Source organism: Balaenoptera ricei, chromosome 9, assembly GCF_028023285.1.
Source record: "Balaenoptera ricei isolate mBalRic1 chromosome 9, mBalRic1.hap2, whole genome shotgun sequence".
NCBI lineage: Eukaryota > Metazoa > Chordata > Mammalia > Artiodactyla > Balaenopteridae > Balaenoptera > Balaenoptera ricei.
Genome location: NC_082647.1, coordinates 51293528 through 51311807, shown reverse-complemented (window position 1 = coordinate 51311807; position 18280 = coordinate 51293528). Strand labels below are relative to the sequence as shown.

Sequence of the window (18280 nt, the reverse complement as noted above, 5' to 3'; positions counted from 1 at the left end):
TGGGATTTGATTTTACTGTGATTGCACCCCTCCTACTTTCTCATTGTGGCTTCTCCTTTGTCTTTAGATGTGGGGTATCTTTTTTGGTGAGTTCCAGTGTCTTCCTGTCGATGATTGTCCAGCAACTAGTTGTGATTCTGGTGTTCTCACAAGAGGGAGTGAAAGCACATCCTTCTACTCCGCCATCTTGGTTCCTCTCCGGTGATTTCTTTAACGTTTACATCTGCTCATGGAGTGAAATTATCATGTGGGAGCAACTGCTAGGAACTCCAGCTCTTTCCTTCAGTTAATCTGATACCTAGAAAAAGATTAAACTAACTGTTGAACTGCCCCAGAGAACTTACAGGGAAAGTACAAAGAGCTTGATTTGGAACGCTTTTGCTCAACTTTTAAAATTATAGCAATAATTATAATGCTGATTAGCATTTATTAATTTGGCTGCTACTCTAAATGCTAATGCTTTATATACACTATTCCATTGATTCTGACAACATATGTATGAGGGAAATAATATCTCTTTTATTATATAAATGCACATATGTATTATAGAATAATATTATTAGATGAAAAAACTAAGGCTTAGAAGATTAAATGGCTTTCAGTGGCCCACACAGCTCTTTCAAATCTAAGTCCATCTGACTTTGGAGCATTCACTAACAGTGATTATATCATAGGATGTAGGGCCTTACTCTTCAAAAAATGTAGAGAAATATGAAAATGTGAACTGTACCCTAGCAAATGTAAGTAAAAAGTTACCTTCAAACTAACAATTCATTGTGCATATATGTTCATCAGTCACTACTTTCCATTTAATATTAAAAGTATTTTTACAGTAATAGGAAAGGAAACTAAAATGATATTTTTTGTGTTTCAAGTAGATAAAAGGGGGCAATGGTTGAATCCATTTGGATTCCATTCTGCAGCCAAGCCGGTACAGAAATGAGGCTGTAATATAAATGAATCTACCCTTGTACTAGAGGGAAACATATATAGTCTTTAAAGTTATTCAATTTATATTGCTACTCAGTTGTTAAAATGTTGGTGAATGTAGCATGTATATAAATATGACACCAATGACAGCTATAAAGATAAAACTTTTACATTGTAACTTCTCAAGTTAAACACACAAGACTAAATTTGGGGAATAAATCATGATAACGGGTAGCCACTACATTTATATGAAAATGAATAAATGTCTTATACTATCAGCTTATTAACCTATAATGAGTAGATACTTTATCATCACTTAGTAGATTTTTTGAAATACCTTGGCACAGTTGTGTTATAGATAACGCAGACTCATCTAGTTGCTAAGAAATTAATTTTATTACCTAAGAAATTGATTTTCTCAGCACTCAATAGTAGATTGGACTGAAAGAATGCATGACTGATCCAACACATTAGCCAGCTATGTGACAAACCCAGGGGGAGTATGCTCAGTTATAGTCTTCCTTTCTCTGGAGGAGATAAGGAGGGATAAAGATCATACATAGGCAGGGAGGGAGATTAAAGGCAATAAGAGCCCTCAGGGCACAGTGATGAGGCACCTCCAGGAGCAAGTTCCCAGGATTCTTCCATCTAATAGATGTTATGGGAATGCTTCCTATATAGGGCAGGAGGGGAGGGACCCACAGGCAGCCCCTCATATGGTATCTTGTGGTCAGCCATTTCTGCAGTGTGAAATGAGGGTCAGCACAAGATCCTTTGGCCCCATGTTTGCCACTATGACATACCCTGTTGCTTGATGGTCCCATTATTTTGGTTTTGCCTAGAGATGAAGGTTTTGATATCAGGAAGCTCTAAAGTGCAAACACAGAGCTTTGGAAATAAAAAGATTGTTCAAAGAATGACCCCAGGACATTCTCTGGGTTGCATGGCAACAAGCTAGCTGAGACAGTGAGTCCCCTTCCCTCTAGCTGGAGAGGCTGCTCCCCAACTTCACTTTCAAAGAACAGGACCCAAGATCTCCAAGTGTGGGGCAGCTGGTACTGTTCAGCATCCTCTAAAATCTAGTACCCCAGCATGACTGGCACCTGAGCCTAACGTTTCCTGTGCAAGAACTCTCATATTCACCCTGGTAAAAGGAAGAACAACAGAGAGGGTGGTCCTGCTCCTGGAGCGTAGCCCCCAGTACACCCAGCCCACATCTCTGCAAGGGGCTAAGAGAGTAAGGGATACCTGCCTCTGCCGTCTCTTCTGTCCACACATTCCAGGCAGGTTTTCCTCTTTCCACTCAGAGCCAAATTCATGCCCCCCATACCCACCTCAATCAAATTTATAGGGCTTTATGGCACATATTCTGTGTATCTCTTCCTACCCATATTTCCCCTCATATCCTTTAATCCTATAATCTTTACATCAGTTTTGGAATGCAATGGGGTAAAAATGAACAAAACACAAAAGTTTCATTTTCATAGATATATAAGAAGAGTCTCTCATCACGTTTCTGGGGAAAGGAAAAGCCTCCACCTCAACCTCCCAAGTACTTCTAGCCGCATTAGAGCCTGGTGGATGCAGGGAGGGAAGGGCTGCTGTGCTGGGTGCCAGGAGAATCAGAACAGCACGTTCCAGAGAAGAGCCTTGTACCTCTTGAGAAACACATGAGCAGGAGCCATGCTGCATTCCCATGCACAACAGTCCCTGGCACATAGTAGGTGCCCAATAAAAATTTGATGAATGACTTGAATGCCTTACATAGGAAGAGCCTACTCCGTGAAATGCAAAGGAACACAGTGCAGAAGGAATCCTGGCTTCCCCTGGACCCTTTCTCGTCTCCACTTACGCTCACAAGTTCCCCTGGAGATGCTGCAACTTAGTTACTTGAAACAACAACAGGCCTGGCCTCCCAGGGAATGACGACTAAATGAGCAAGTTGTGAGATTGTAAGCCGTTAACCAAAAGGTTGGTCTATAACCCCTTCAGTCATCTGCAGATCCATGAGGGTGATTAATTGGAACCAACCGACCACGTCTGAATTGTTTTTTCATGTCAGATTTGGAGGTAGCCCCACCTCCTGCCATTGAAAATCATAGCCAGAAGGCCTTTTTCAGAAGGCATCCTGTCTGTGTTACCCTGAGATGCTGAAGGAAGGCTGAGAAAATGAGCCCCGACTCTTTGCCAGCTGACTTCCAACATATTCAATCTCAGCTCGCTGGGGTCGGCAGGATTTAGCAGCTGAAGTGCAGTCAGAGGTCACTGCACATCAGCAATCTCTGCACAGAGACCTTCCAGGCTGGCTGCTCCTGGCAATCCATCCACATCCATCCAAACGGATATGCAGACAATGTGAACGACATCTCCCGCTGCCCTTTAAAATGCTTTGGTTACCAGAGCTCTCAGCATCCCCATCTTAAGCCACTCAGGTACACACAAGTCCGTCAGCAGTTCCAATTAGGGCATCAGAAAAGAAATGAGTAAGACTTCTCCCAGATGGCTCTAGTGTGAGAAGTGAACGGCATGGATCTCACTAACAGATTTTCCCCCATCTTGGGATGAGGAGCCAGACAGGCACAAAGTGCCCATTAAAGGGCGAGCTGGCCTTACAACTCCCTGCCTTCTCATCAAGACAATTTGGCCACACATCGCTCTGGAGTCACTTTGCTTGCTGAGCTCCCAGCCTTTATTTTATCACCACCAGCAAACAAGGCCTGTGGCGAGCCAGAGAAATTATCTGCAGGCTGTGATCCGAATTCTGCTATTTCCCCCTGAGTCCTCCACTTTGCAAAGATTTTCTGGGAGGTGATGCCCAGAGAAGATTTGAGCAACCATGCCAATTAGCACTGACCTTCAGCCGCAGGAATGAAGAGGAGTAATGCTATGGGTGAAGGGAAAAATCGCTTATCAGAACGGAAAACACATCTTGCAGCACAAATGGTGCCATTAGTACTCATATAAATAGAAACTTTACACCTTGGTATGAAAGAGTAGAGAGAAGAGGTCCCCAGATGGTGAGTCAAGCCCTATCCCTAATTTATTTACCAGGGTCATGCCTCCCCAGCCCTTTTAGAGGAAGGAGGGACAAAAAGGAAATACAATAAATATTGGCAAGAGTATTAGCTAGCCATTCTGAATAACAAACCTTCTAAAATGTTGTAGTTTAACCAACAACCATTAATGATCTTTCCCAAGCCTAAGGGTTGGGTAAGTGATTCTGCTGGTGGTCAGGGTTTGGCACACCTCAGCTGGACTTGGTAATGCTTCTGCCGTCAACTGCTGGGCTGGCTGGGGCCGGGGGGGATGGGGTGCTGTTCTAGAATGGCCTCAGAGGGGATGACTTGGCAATCTTCCACTTGGTTTCTCTTCTTGCAGCCCAGGCTTGTCCTCACGACAGAGGCAAGGTTCCAGCAGGGAACTGAGGGCTAGGCTTGGAACCTGCATGCCAGCACCTCCAATGATTTCTAATGGCCAAAGAGAGGCACGTGGCCAAGCCATATCAAGGGGTAGGGAATTACATCCAGCCTCTTCATGCCACAGCTCACATGGCAAAGGGCATGACTACAGAGACAGGTGGAGAATTGGGGCCGTCAGGGTAACTCTTTTGCCATGATGGGAGAAGGCAATGAAAGAAAGAATTCGGGGAAAAGGAGAAATAGCTCCAAGGTGTTTAAAAGAATGGAATTGCATCTAACTCCCGCTGCCCTTCTTTCTCCTTTGCCCATGCCGTCTCTTCATCCGTCTCCTCAAGCATTGGAAGGTTTAATGCATATTTGCCTAGGAAAAATTTGACCAGGTCTCATGACCTGGGTTATCATCCAGCTCCTCTCTGAGAAATGCTGTTGGCTTCCCCCAGGCACAGGGCACATATCTCAGCAGGCAACATTGAAGCCAAACAAGAGTCAGAAAGTCCCCTGGGGCAAAGAGGGATCTCTGACCTGCGGAGGATACTCAGGCCACTTTTAGGGAGGAGTGGGAGGGCGAGGGGGAGAATCTTAGCATCACCCCGTGAGATCTGACCCCTGCCTACCTGTTCTGCATCATCATTTGCCATTTCCTCTCATAGGCACCTGCCACCTGGCAGGCTGCATTACCTTCAGTTCCTGAAATATGCTGTGAAAACAGCTCCACATCTGCACACACACTCTTGTCTAGAACAACTCTACCCACCCAGATGTCTCTACTTCACCCTCCAAGTTTCAGTGTGAAGGTCATACCTAGAAGTGCTTCTCCTCTGTGTTTCCAGAACTTACCTCAACCAGAGCACTCATCACTCTATTGTAATTGCTGACTCTTCTGTATTCCTTATGATTTTGTCAGTTTCTTTAGAGCTGACAAAAAAAGTTTTAGTCCTCATAACTCCCAAGGTGAACCAAGCCTTTAGTCTCCATATTCCCAAGGTGAACCAAGCCTTTAGTTTCCATATTCCCAGGGCTTAATTCAGAGCCCACAACATAGAAGTGCTTAATAAACACAGCTTCACTTTCTCCTCAGGAAACAATATAACCTCTATTTATGGAGCAAATGCAGGTTTGTAAAAGACTTAATTTACTTTCCCTGTGCCTCTGCAGCAGAGCTGACTTGTCTCATTCCAGCTTTGTAGTTGACTTGGGCAAATTTTAACTAATTTGCCTAAAATCAACTAGCTCCTAAGTGACAAAGCAAGAACTGAAATCTCCGTCTTCTAAATCTTAGCCCAGTGTTCTTTCTTTTTAACCCCAGGTTTAAAATGTATTTACTTAACTTTTAATGTCCGTACTTCACTCCAGAAGAGAATTTATTCAGCAGACATTTAAGCATCAACCATATATTGGGCACTGTTCTTCAAGCTAAGAATATAGTCATACATAAGACAGAGCAAGTGGGGGTTAGACAATAAACAGTATTTAATTTAATTATTTACAATGAGATACTTAGCATTTACTATGTGCCAGGCACTATTTTGTATGTTTTTCATTTACAGATGCAGAGATTGAAGCACAGAGAAGTGAAATCACTTGTCCAGGGTCACACAACTGGTAAGTGGAAAAGCTGGAATACGAACGCAATCTGCTTTCCGAGTCTGTGCTCATAACCACTCCTCCAGTCTGCCTGATATAAAATTTTCTATAATGTTAGGTCATGATAAAGATTCTAAAATAAGAAAAGCAGGGTAGGAGGCAAAAGGAATAGGGGATGCTGCTTTAGACATGGTGAACAGAAGCAGCCTATCTGAAGAGGTGGCACTGGAACAGAGGCCTGAATGAAGGGAGGGGTGAGCCTTGATGGGGAAGAGCATGGCAGGAAGAGGGAACAGCAAGTGCAAAAGCTCTGAGATAAAACAGTGCTTGGTGAGTGTAAGGAACAGCAGCGGCCAGTGTGAACAAGGGGAAAGGTGATGGAGGATGCGTTTAGAGGGGTGATCAGGGGCAACATGAGAGGGGTTGGTTTTTGCCATACTAAAGAGTTGGGATTTATTTTAGTATGACTTATGGTAGCTTACATAATTACAAATGATACAAAGAATAAAACAAAATCAGATAAGTGAGAAAAAGATTGGGGATTGGGATAAAGGTAGAAAAAATTAAGCAAGGGTAAGGTTAGATATAAAATTTAGACCTTACATTTTGGTGGCGTATGTAGATCATACACTTTGCCACCAGCATCAGTCTGCAAATTTGAGCTTGAACTTCCTTGTGGCCATTGCAAGAGGGAAATATGGGCCAGTCCATGCTTCTTAGTATCAAAAGATAAAAAGAAAGGTGTTTAGAAGCACACCTATTCCTAGTACTGAGACCTTAGGGAATTCACTAGCTGACAGAGAAAGTGAGTTGGAATCCTGAATTGATCAAAAGAAAAATCAAGGCATTTTGTAACTAAAAAGAGGTATTTTATAACTACACTGAGATGTACAAAATTTGAATGGTTTACCCATGGTGGAAACATCAAAACTGAATATTAAAATCATCCTGTGTTTCTTTATATACAGAAGTTTCAGTCCACACAATTTACAAAGACCACGTTTTGAGGCTCAGATCATGTCCATGATAGTAAAGTGGTTGATCTAGGAAATGGTTGATTCATTGGTTTAGGCCGATGCAAAGGTTGGGGTGGCAGGCCAGTGATGGTTGAGAAAAAGAAACGGACCACACTGTAGCCCTATAGAGGCCAGGTAAGGACACGGTGTTTCTCATTTCTAGCATATGAGGAGAGAGGGGAATCTGCTCTTTTACTGTATTCTCTTGACAATCATTACTGAAAGCCAACTTTTTTTCTGCTTAGTAAAAAATGGAGAGAACAGGCAGATTGGTTGACAAGGCCATGAGGGGGACGTTTCTCCACTAACCTGTGGGCTCGTTAATACTCATAACAGCTCCTGTGCTTTGGGCGTTTACTCCATTCAGACCGGCTTGATTTCTTTCCATGCATTCCTAAGTAAAGCTCTTTACCTTCTGGAGGCAGGCACTTGATAGGATTTAACGGGACGAGGAGCCTCACAAGCCTTGGGTGATGTGCCTTTATTAAGTCCCAAAGTTTTGACGACATGACAGAGAGAACATTTGAAAGCCATGCAAATTGTTCAGGCTATTCATGAACTACATTACAAATTGTAACACCAGAGCCCTAATGGTCTCTAGTGACTAAAGAAAGGCCAGGGCTGAGGATGGAGAACCTGGCATCATGCACAGAGGCTACTGTTGATGACTGCTCCAAGGAAGAGAGGAAGAGAAAGGAACCCGGGGCCGTGAATAAACCCACACTCTTGATGCAGTCCTCTTCAGGCCCCTTCTGATTCTTTGCATTGCCTCAGTCTTTGGTTCCCCTTCATACATTCTTTCTCTTGTCAGAGAGGAGAGGAACTGAGAAAACACCTTTGGGTTTGTTGTTAAAAAGTCACGGAGCCTTTCTTAAGGGCAATCTCAGTAGCAGGAGAGGCGGGAACCAGACGCAGAGAAAGCCGGTGGCGAGGAGGTGGAGGTGGGGAGGACTCACCCAGAAAGTGGCAGAGATGGGAAGGAGAGAAATCACATGGTGGGTTAAAGATGCAGTGGGGTCCAGAGCTATGCTCTTTCCAAAATAGAGGAGATCTGCTGTGCGCGGACAAAAGGAAGAGTTCCAGAGGATAAATGAAGGACCAAGGTTGGAGTCAAGAAGGAATGAACAGGAATTAGCCTTATGTTTATCCTCGGAAGAGAAACAAGACACTTCTGAGACAGGTTCAATAGAAGAGGACACAAGAGCTGTTATTTTGAGGAGAAAGGAACTCTTGTTGTCCATGCAGCCTCATTCTTCTCAGGAAAAATAGGAGTGTGGTTGTATGTGTGTGTGTGTCGGCGGGGGGGTGTTCACCTACCAAGAATGAGGGAGGGGAGATAAGACTAGGGACTAGGGCTGGGGGGGAAATGGAAAAATGCTGAGATGGCTTCTGTCACATTGCACAGAGCTCTTAGGAAAGGGCTGGATGAGAAGCAGCTTCTCAGTACAGATGTCTGGAGGTATCTTGGTACTGTTGAGAAATAAAGAATAAAACTCAACCCTGGCTGGGTCTAGAAACAAACAGATTTTCTCTGCTGAGGACTCAGGTGTGAGGGGAGTGAGGGGGAAGAAAAGGCCTTAGCAGATTTGGCAAAGATCTCAACAAATACTAGCTCCAGTCAAAAGCAACAACAAGGAAAGTAAGTTTCTAAACCTTCTAGCTATATTCAAGTATATAATGCATTTTCCTCCAAATAATTGATTTACTCTTCCATAAATATATCATTTCTCACTCTATTTCTTCTTTCCATTCTCCTGCATTTATTAAGTACCGTTGGACCGTGAACTGCACCAGAGACTATTTCTAATAATACTCCTGCATGTGTAGGGCACTTTCTTTCCTATTCACTTTCTCATTTCATCCTCTTGAAACCCCTAACAGGACAGTAGGAAGGGCAGTTGTGTCCATCTCATTTTAGATGAGGAAAGAGACTAAAGACAGTCTCAGGAAAGTGACTTCTAGCCCTCCAGTTCCCTACATGCTCCCCTAGCCCTGGCTTTCCCCTTCACAGCTCTATCACGTCATAATTATTTATTTGTGTAATTATTTACTTAAAGTCTGTCTTCCCTGCTGGGTTGTAGCTCCATGAGAGCAGACTAGGGGTCTTGTTCACTATCATTTTCCTAATGGATCCTGTTATCACTGAATCTTCAATGTCTAGACTCGTAGTAGATAATCAGTAGATTTGCTGTTGGAGGGTCCCCCTAATCTTTCTTGAACAAATCCTTTTCTTTAAAGATATTTTACAACTAAAAGACCCTTATAAAGCTATATGAATTGAGATTCTTGAGCTTTTACATTTTCCCCAATATTTTACAGTGGTGTCGCTTAAACTTAATTTAACAGCATATCTGACATGTAGCAGATGGTCAATAATTTTTGCTGTGGTTCAAGAGCGATTATATCTGTGAAAAGAGCCAGAACCTGAGCCTCGTGCCCTGACTCAAGTTTGCATTTGTCCTACTTTTCTCTGCTTCCGCAGTATAACTAGAACAGTCCTGGAACATAGCAGACAACCAATAGATAGCTATTTAATGAATCAATGAACTAGTATCACTTGATACAGAATTAATGTCTGTGCAATTAATTGTTTGCTGGTTCATTGTGTTTGAGTATCTACCAGTGACACCTGCGATTTTTAAACTCCATTGTTATTTAGCCAAGAATGATTTTGTTTGCAGTAGAAAAATAGGAAATGGACATAGGCAATAATAAAATGGAACCAGAGAGCTGAGAAGTGCTTCTCCCACCAGGGACATCATTAACCCGAGGGAGAGGACTTCAGTTATCTTTGTTTACCTCTTTGATATTAGAGAAATAAGATAATGAATGTCTTTTTAAAAATTATATAGCAAGCAATGGATTATTGCTCAGCTGAAAACAATCACTAGACTAAACTTTTAAGACTTGCCACACTTTCCCCAGTTGGCCTAACTTTGCCCCTACTAACTTCCCGGCCTCAATTTCCCCATCTGCAGAATGGGATGCTAGTGTCAGCATTACCTGCCTCTCTGACTCAAATAAGATGGATGTTTAGTAAAAGCCATGTTTTACCAAGCTTGGTGGCAACTCAAAGGATGACTTGTTAACTGAAAATTTCCTTATGGCAGAGAATCATAGAAAAGGATAAATATATACCACAGGCATTTTATCTAAGGGTATATATCTAAAACATAGACCTGTATCTTCAATGACCAAGCTTTTCTCTAGGACATAGGTCTCTTCTTCCAGTATGGATTTGCCAGTAGGATGTTCCCATGGTCTTTATGGCTTGGATCCATTTCTTATAAAGAAGTTAAAACTTAAAGACCCTTGTAAAATGATATAAATTGAGAGTCCTGAATTTTTGAAACATTTTTCACCAGTATTTTACAGTGGTCTCACCCAAACTTAACCTGACAGATAGCACTTGTTTTGGCAACTCATTTTATGAAATCTTCCCAAATCATTCAATTCTATTTTTGTGGAAACAACTCTCTGCCTCTTCACATTCATAGCTCATCAGTTTTAAATTAATCAAGTTAAATTAGTATAAATACTAATATAAATTAAGTACAACTGCTAAAATTAAATTGAGAAATAACTGTAACTTGGTATACCACACAACAGATGGGAATAGAGGCGCATGGCATTTTAGAGCAGTAGCTTTCAAACTATTTCAGTGCACATCCAGAGTAGGAAAGACATTTGCTGTTGCAGCCCCATAGACATGCACACACACACATGCGTGCACACACACACACACTCACTCATACACATACAAAACACACATGCTCCTCAAACAAAAATTTCAGAAAATACACCTAACCTTGCCCTTATCATGTGTCATGTACTTTGATGTTTTTTCTTCTATTTTACCTATTGACTTGAAAAAAAATTCTGGATACAACCTTCTAAATTGTTTTCATGATGCACTCATGGATCTCAGCATGGAGTTTGCAAAGACCCTGTCCTACAGAGTCAGTTTTAAACAAGAGTTTTGAGTATGATATGGTCCTCAGCCAGCACCTTGTATGAAGGAGATGGAGAGAGTCAGTGGGACTGGCAGGCAGGTAGAGTGGAGGTTGGCTAAGAGACTTTCTAGTGTGTATGGAAATGTGTTGTAAATGTGTGAGGAGCTCTGCCAGTGTGAGCCTTGGTTTTCCTCTAGAACAAGGCTCCCTGGTAATTGTTCTTAAACCCTGTGCTAGGTCCCCCAGGTGTCCTGTTAACTGGGTATGAGATGGATTTTCTGTGCCCCCCTCAGGGTAGTGGAAATCAACCCAAGTAGAAGTGGTGTGCTCTCAGCCAGTCCACAGAGAGACCAAGGATGGTGCTGGAGACAGTGCTGCCAGCTTTTTACCTGCCTGCACATCGCGCTCCTCCCCTTGAACATGGCAGTTCACGAGTGTATGTCACACGCTGAGACGACTGTCAGCTGGACCAGGGCGACTCATGGACCACTCACCTTTAAACCTTTAACTCACTCATCAACCCTGATGGAATGATCATTCGGCTCTTTATATAGGAAAGCATGAAAGACTCCTCTGGGGTCTGGGATATAACCTGAAGACAAATAGAAATATTAGAAAGGAGAAAAGATAAGGAAATGATCCCAGGCTGCAATTGCCCATCCAAACCAGACATGAGCTGTCCAGCTTCCAGAGAGTCGGACGAGCTTTGAAGGAGCTTTATCAACTTTGGGTTGCTATACGGACATAAGTACTTTGTATTCCTGATTTCATTCTTCGGGGATCTGAAAAAGCATATCCTGGAAAAGTTCACTCTCATCTCAATAAGGCTTTCAACACCTGGCAAAACACGGAGCCCATCGTCAGCCGAGGCCTCCCTGCCCCTTAATAACCAGATAAGGTGGGCTGGAAACTCCATTCTACTCTCTGGCCAGCCAAGGCCTTGCTTTCACATTTCTGTGACTTCTAAAGAGTTGGGGGATAATTATTTTGGATTTGAGGGCTTCTGCAGCTAATTGTTCAGTTACGTGCATCCGTACATGTGACCATATTGACCCAGATGTAGAATTGAGCCCTTCCTTAATCTCCACAAAGATCTGCTTTTGTGTTAGTGGGCACATCAAAAGCTGTGAGGAGGCAGAAATAGGGTTTCATTGCAGCAGGTGAACTGAATTATTAGGCAACCTATTTCTTATTTTACCCTCTTTCCTCAACCCTTGTCTTCTACCCACCCCCAGGCATTTTTTAAGGACGTCTTTATCCCCTATACTGCCTGTGGCCTCACATTATCTTCGAAGCCTCTCAGTGCCTTTCCACGCTCAGGAAACCTACATATATTTCTCTCCCTCTGTTAATCAGAGCAGTTCTATTCTCTCTGACCCTTATCGCCAAGCTCAGCTCTGGTCCCCACCTTCACAAATCCAAATCACACCCAGCATTCAATGGTGGAAGAAAAAGAGGGTAATTGCAATAAAAATACTTCATTTGAGAAAAGAAAAAAAAAACCCCAACATACAGTGGCCACCGTTTAAAACTGGTGATATCTCATGCTGGCCAAGAGTGGCCATGCTGGAGTGGCTGCCCTGGCAGTGGAGTGGGCTCTAGAACAGTCGACCCGGTTGCCTCCAGCTCTGCTCTCTGGAAGGTTCTCTCCTGTACACTGTCCACCATGGCATCGTGTGAGAGGATTTTCGGGAAGAGGTCCCTTCCAGAGGCCGTAATCATTCCTATAGTTGCCCACTTCCTGTTAGTTTGGATTTGGGGCCTGCTCATCTTAGGGGTTGAGCAATTACAGGCATTCTAATGCCAAGCTGGGGTTTCTCTGGCAATTCCAGTTGCTTCAAACTATCTGCACCTTATTTTGGCTAATAATAATCATAATACCTAACATATTTATACATTTATTGAGGGTTTTCTATGTTTAAGCAGTCTTCTAAGCTCTTTATATACACTGTCTTAACTGAATCTTTGAAAGAACCACATGAAGTAAATACTACTATTGGCCCTCTTTTGTAGGGAAGGAGATAGAGGCAGGGAGAACTTAAATAAGTTGCCCAAAGTCACACAGCTAGTGACATTGGGATGGAATTCAGCTAAACTGACTGCAGAGCCCAAGCTTTTTAACACCTATGTCATGTTGCTTAACAGGAGCTTGAGTTATGGTGACTTGAACACAGACCCAGATCTCAAAGCTTCTGTCCCTTAGCAGTGTGCCTCTGTGGTCTCATTTTGGCCTCTGCCTCTGAGGATGGCTAAACAATAGCCTAGGTGGGAAGGCACAGCCATCCGTCCCTCGTTCCCAGAAGTTGGTCCAGTACATGACTCAGCACACTGAAATTTGACAGTCACCCCCTTTGTCAGCTGGGAGCCCTTAATTAATCAGGGATCAGGATTTTCCCAGATCTTACTCTTATCTCCCCCTGAGATTCCAGCAATTTTTTTCCCCTGCCTCTGCTGGCACTAACTGTGACGTGGGGAAGAGGATTTGACTTTGCCAAGCCTTCAAGCTCATGAATAGCTGACTTGCAGTCATCTAGCACTGCTGACCACAGGCTAACAAGGCCTCACCTAAGAAAGTTGTTTTTCCCCTGTCATGTCATGCTTTTAGATGGGTCAGCCTGTAGGAAAGCTTTTGTCTTTCTTGTCAGGCCATACTGAAGCCTGCAAGATATAATCCTAACACTTCCTACCAAGTCTGTGATCTGTGATAGAAATATGGTTTAAATCCCAAAATACAGTAGGCACATTGGCCAGGAAAGACTGAACTACACTATATTAACCAATGCCTCCAAAATCTCAGTGGCTGACAACTACTAAGGTTTGTTTCTTCTTCATGCTTCATGCCTCTTACTGGTCACCAGGGGGGTGCCCCACTTATCCAAACTGAGAAGTTCAGCCAGTATCTTGAACCCAGCATTGTGGGTTGCCATGATGAGAGCAAGGAGTGCTTCAGGAAAATCTTGTACCAACAGTTAAGTGCTTAATTTTGCTCAAAATGTATTGGTCAGAACAGGCAGGTCACATGACCCCACTCAATCACAGGAGCCATAAAATTAAATTCTAGCATACGTCTGGAAGGCAGAGAGCTGCAGCTGTTGGGTGAGATACTAATGCCTGCAACAGTAAGCTTTGTCACCACATTACAGGTGTTACCGACTTTCTGGCCAGGAGAAAGGGAATCCTCGGCATTCCATCCCCCGTCCTGACTTAACCAATTTCATGTTATGTTCATCCCTTGCAACTCCCCACCTCCAGGTGTTAATATCTGCAGTATTCAGGATTATTCTGGTTGCAAGCGACAGAAAACCACTTTAAATTGGCTTTTGAAAATATGGAAATTTTTGTTTACATAATTAAGAAATCCAGAGCTGCATTGAGCTTTGGGACTAGCTGTAGCCAATAACCCAAATGATATCTTTAGGAGAGTGGCTTTCTCCATTTAATTTTTTTGGCTTTGCTCTTCTCTTTGTTGGTTTCATTCTCAAGAAAGATCCTTTATAGGGTGGCAAAAATGGGCACACATACCCCTAGGCTTATTTTCTAGCTATCTTTGTGGAGAGAATGTACTGATTTTCCAGTAGCATTAGCAGAAGTCACTGATCCAGCTTAGAACACATACATATCACCTGTCACTGTAGCCAAGGAAGTGTGGTGCCCTGATTGGAAGTTCTGAGTCATGTGTCCAACCCCAAGCCTAGAGGGAAGTGGGCTCCACCAGGACTTTATGGGCCAAGAACAGGGGAGGGACAGTTCCTGAGGAAAAGGAAATGACCTGGTCTAGAAGAAAAGAAAATGCATGACAGATGGGCCAAAACAATAGATATTCACTACAATTACATGTCATTTGTATCCCCATTTTCTGGTTGAGGATATTGAGACTTCGTAAGATTAAGTAACAAGTCCCAGATCTTGCAGTGTAGACCTGAAATTCAAACTCAAGTCTGATTGCAAATGACATTTGATTATTTGCTGTGCTCAGTTGCCTGCTATACATTCCTTTTACTAATCTAATAATCTGGAAAGTATGACAAAAATGTAGCATGAGCTTTTGTGAATGTTTAAATTAAAAAATGAGATCTACAGTACTTCTCAATATTTAGAAAATGTTGATGAAAAAGATGACTATAATATGATATGAAACCCCAAGCTATCTAAATCTTTCTACAAATAGAAAAAAAAAAAACCATGAATTTTTTTAAGTTCATGATCTCCTTTAGAAAAATTAAATGGTGAAAATGAGTTAATTGATAAATACAAATTCCTTTTTAGAAAGGACACAGATTTAATATAAAGTAATTGCCTCTTTATGACTAATTTATCTTAAGCCTGACTGCTTTCAAATTATATTTTGCCCTTATTCAGACCTTATCTAGGAAAATAAATGAACCTTTCATTCTGGAAGGAGATAGAATGGAGAATGCCCCATGAGGAGACAAAGAAGAAATAGTCTGAGTTCTTAAAAGATGAATTGAGATCCTTTTTTTTTCTCCTCCTGGTTGGTGAGGAAGACATACATATCCCACTGCAATAAATCCTGAGTCACTTATAACACAGTCCTTTCTAATGTAGATCTATTTGGAATGCCTTCCCCCAACCCCCCAGAGTCCACCACCGCTGTCTTGTCCGTCTGAGCCTCCCCTGGGAGTCTGATGTGCAGTCATCTGCTCCAGGGCCCATGGAGAGACCATTTTGGTTGCTGCCTGTTAAGACAGGGTGCAGCTTGCTTGGCTCCTAAAACTCCATTTTCATGCTGTGCATTTTCCTTTGAAGTAAAATATGTGACATTCTAGACCTTGGGCCCTTCTCCCCAGGAAAAGGGAAAGCAAACACTGAGACCATCGCTAACATCCTTCAAGGTCAAATAGCTCCAACTGAGGCCAAGAGGGTGGGGGCCAGGGGAAGCAGAATGTCTTGGTTATTTTACCTCTTTGCCTAAACAGTCCAAAGTTACTGGATAGTTGCCGATGAACCCCTTTGTATGTGTAGACCTAGAAAAATTTACATTTTCAATTGAATGGACTTAATTGTCTCATAAAATTGCATTGTACAAAATAGGGGCTAGATATGCAGCATTATCAAATTTGGGGAGCACATGGGTAAAAATCTCTTTCCTTCCATTTGTGATAGCCTGAGTATTTCACAAACAGGAAGTTTAGGGACAGGTCTCAGAGGGGCAATAGATGGCATACCTTAGGCTGGGTATGTAGTTGTGGTAACCAGCATGGCCTTCATTGGTGGCCTTGACCAGAGCTATTTCTCCAGAGTAGTGGGGGTGAAATCCTGATTGCAGTGGATTCAAAAGAGAATGAGAGGAGCAGAAATGGACCCTTGAGTGTAGAGACTACTCTTTCAAGGAGTTTTGCTGTAACTGAGAGCAGAGAAATCTGATAATAGGTAGAGGGTAATCTGAGATCAAGAGCGTGTTCTTTGCTTTGTTGTACAGTGGAGAGATAATGGTACAGTTGCATGCTGATGGGAACAATTAGGTATAGAGAGAAGAGCTTGAGTAAAAAGAGGAGGTTCCTGGAGTTGTGTCCTTGAGTAGGAGAGAAGGAATAAGACCTAGTGCATGAGTGGAGGGATTGACCTTGGACAGTTCACTCATCCTAACCAGAGGGCACATGATACTGACAGTATTGGTGCAGAGAGATGGGAGGATATGGTGATAGGAGCCTGTGAAAATTCTCTTCAGATTGCTTTAATTTATTAGTGAAATAGAAAATAAGCTATTTATCTGAGGTGAGGATGAGGGAAGGGGCATTGGAATTTGAGGAGGGAGGAAAATATGAAAGATATGAAATAGTCATCTAGTTGAATGGCAGAATGAAAGACTTAGATGAACAACCCAAAGCAGCCTATTTCTGGATTTTTAGGTGATAAAGTTAAACATGACCCCACATGGACTCAAGCTGTCAGTACGAGCTTTGAATTCTGATTGGAATTGTCATGTGGTAATGAAATAATGCCTGACGCACAGTGGGGGAAGATCTACAGGTGGTGGATTTAACCTCACGGTCTTTCATTAGTCTATAAAACAAAAGTATTCTGAATTAAATAAGATAAAGACAGTCTCCCTAGACAAGGATAGACCTGAAATAGAACGCTTTGGAAGATGCATTAAGAAACATTTCAGGCTTGAAGAAAAATCACTGCAAGCGAAGAAGCCAAAAGATAATGCAGCTTCCAAAGGAGGAAACATAATCTAAATCAGAATGTTGTTTAAATGCTGGGGGAACAAAGCCCATCAAGAATATTTTTACAGTATAATTTTGGAAATGCAGAACACATTAATATTTAAAGCAACATTTATAAATAAACTTTTAAATAGTGTTTTTGACCTGACTTGCTCACTCCCCTAGGATGGCATTCAGATGGTCTGCACTCCCTGAATTTGCACACCGAATGTTGTATGTATATGAGTATGTGCATATTTCTGGAAGTGAGCACATAGCTGTCATCGAATTCGCAAAATAGACTCTGATTCCAAAAGAATAATGACTTCCTTAAAAAAAAGAATGATCTACGTCAGAAACTTATTATAGAGGCAGAATATTTTACATCAAAAAATTTCTGAAATGAAGATTTAGAAACAGCTTGGAGTAGTAGGAAACACAATGGACCGGGATTCAAGAGTTTGGATTTTAGTTCTAGCTTTGCTTCTTTGCTTCTAATAAGCTGTCTGATAGTGGACAAATCTCCTCACTCATCAGGACATCAGCTTCCTCCCCTGTGAAATAAAGGAACTGGAATGCCTGATTGCTAAAATCTCTTCCGGTTCTAACAGGGTAAGATTCCATGAACGTGTACCACACTGCATCTTTTTTATTAATAAAAATGAGGAAGACTATCTTTATCTAAAATAAAGACTGTGGAAGGGCCTCATGGCCCCCTGGGTCTTCCTTTTCTTCTCCCAGTAAGTCACAATGACAAACCACCCCCTAAATAAAGAGAAAAAACAAGTTGATATCTAGAGGATGCCTTGGCTGAGACGGTAGCACTAAGTGATACTTGACACATTACCCTCTCAGGTGCTTACCAAGAACAGATTTCTAAATATTTACATCTGACATAACAAAATGACAGAGGGGGGTTATTTGTAATTCCAAGACTGAAGAACATGAAGAGACTGTGAGTAAGAGTATTTCCACATGAGAAACATTTGAGTTCCTCCTAATCTTAAGTCCTCTCCACAGTGCATATATTATTGCAACTTTCACTGACAGAGCAGTGAATTTGGTGATGGTGCTCGGATTGCTGTAAATTGTCTGCTGGGTTATCTGTTCCTACCATCTTAGAGCACACACACCTCAGTTACTATGGAAGCCAGCCTCCAAGATGGATCCCAATGATCCTTGTCTCCTCATATTTGCACCTTTATATA

General features: G+C 42.3%; 1 long non-coding RNA gene across 5 annotated transcripts in view; it reads left to right on the top strand.

Moving 5' to 3' along the window:
* LOC132371486 (uncharacterized) overlaps positions 1–18280 on the top strand; it is a 250834-nt gene that overhangs the window by 27375 nt on the left and 205179 nt on the right. For all 5 annotated transcript variants that reach the window (XR_009504863.1, XR_009504858.1, XR_009504861.1 and 2 more), the window contains exon 2: positions 5897–5951. This is a non-coding gene — a long non-coding RNA (uncharacterized LOC132371486). The remainder of the gene's footprint in view (positions 1–5896; positions 5952–18280) is intronic.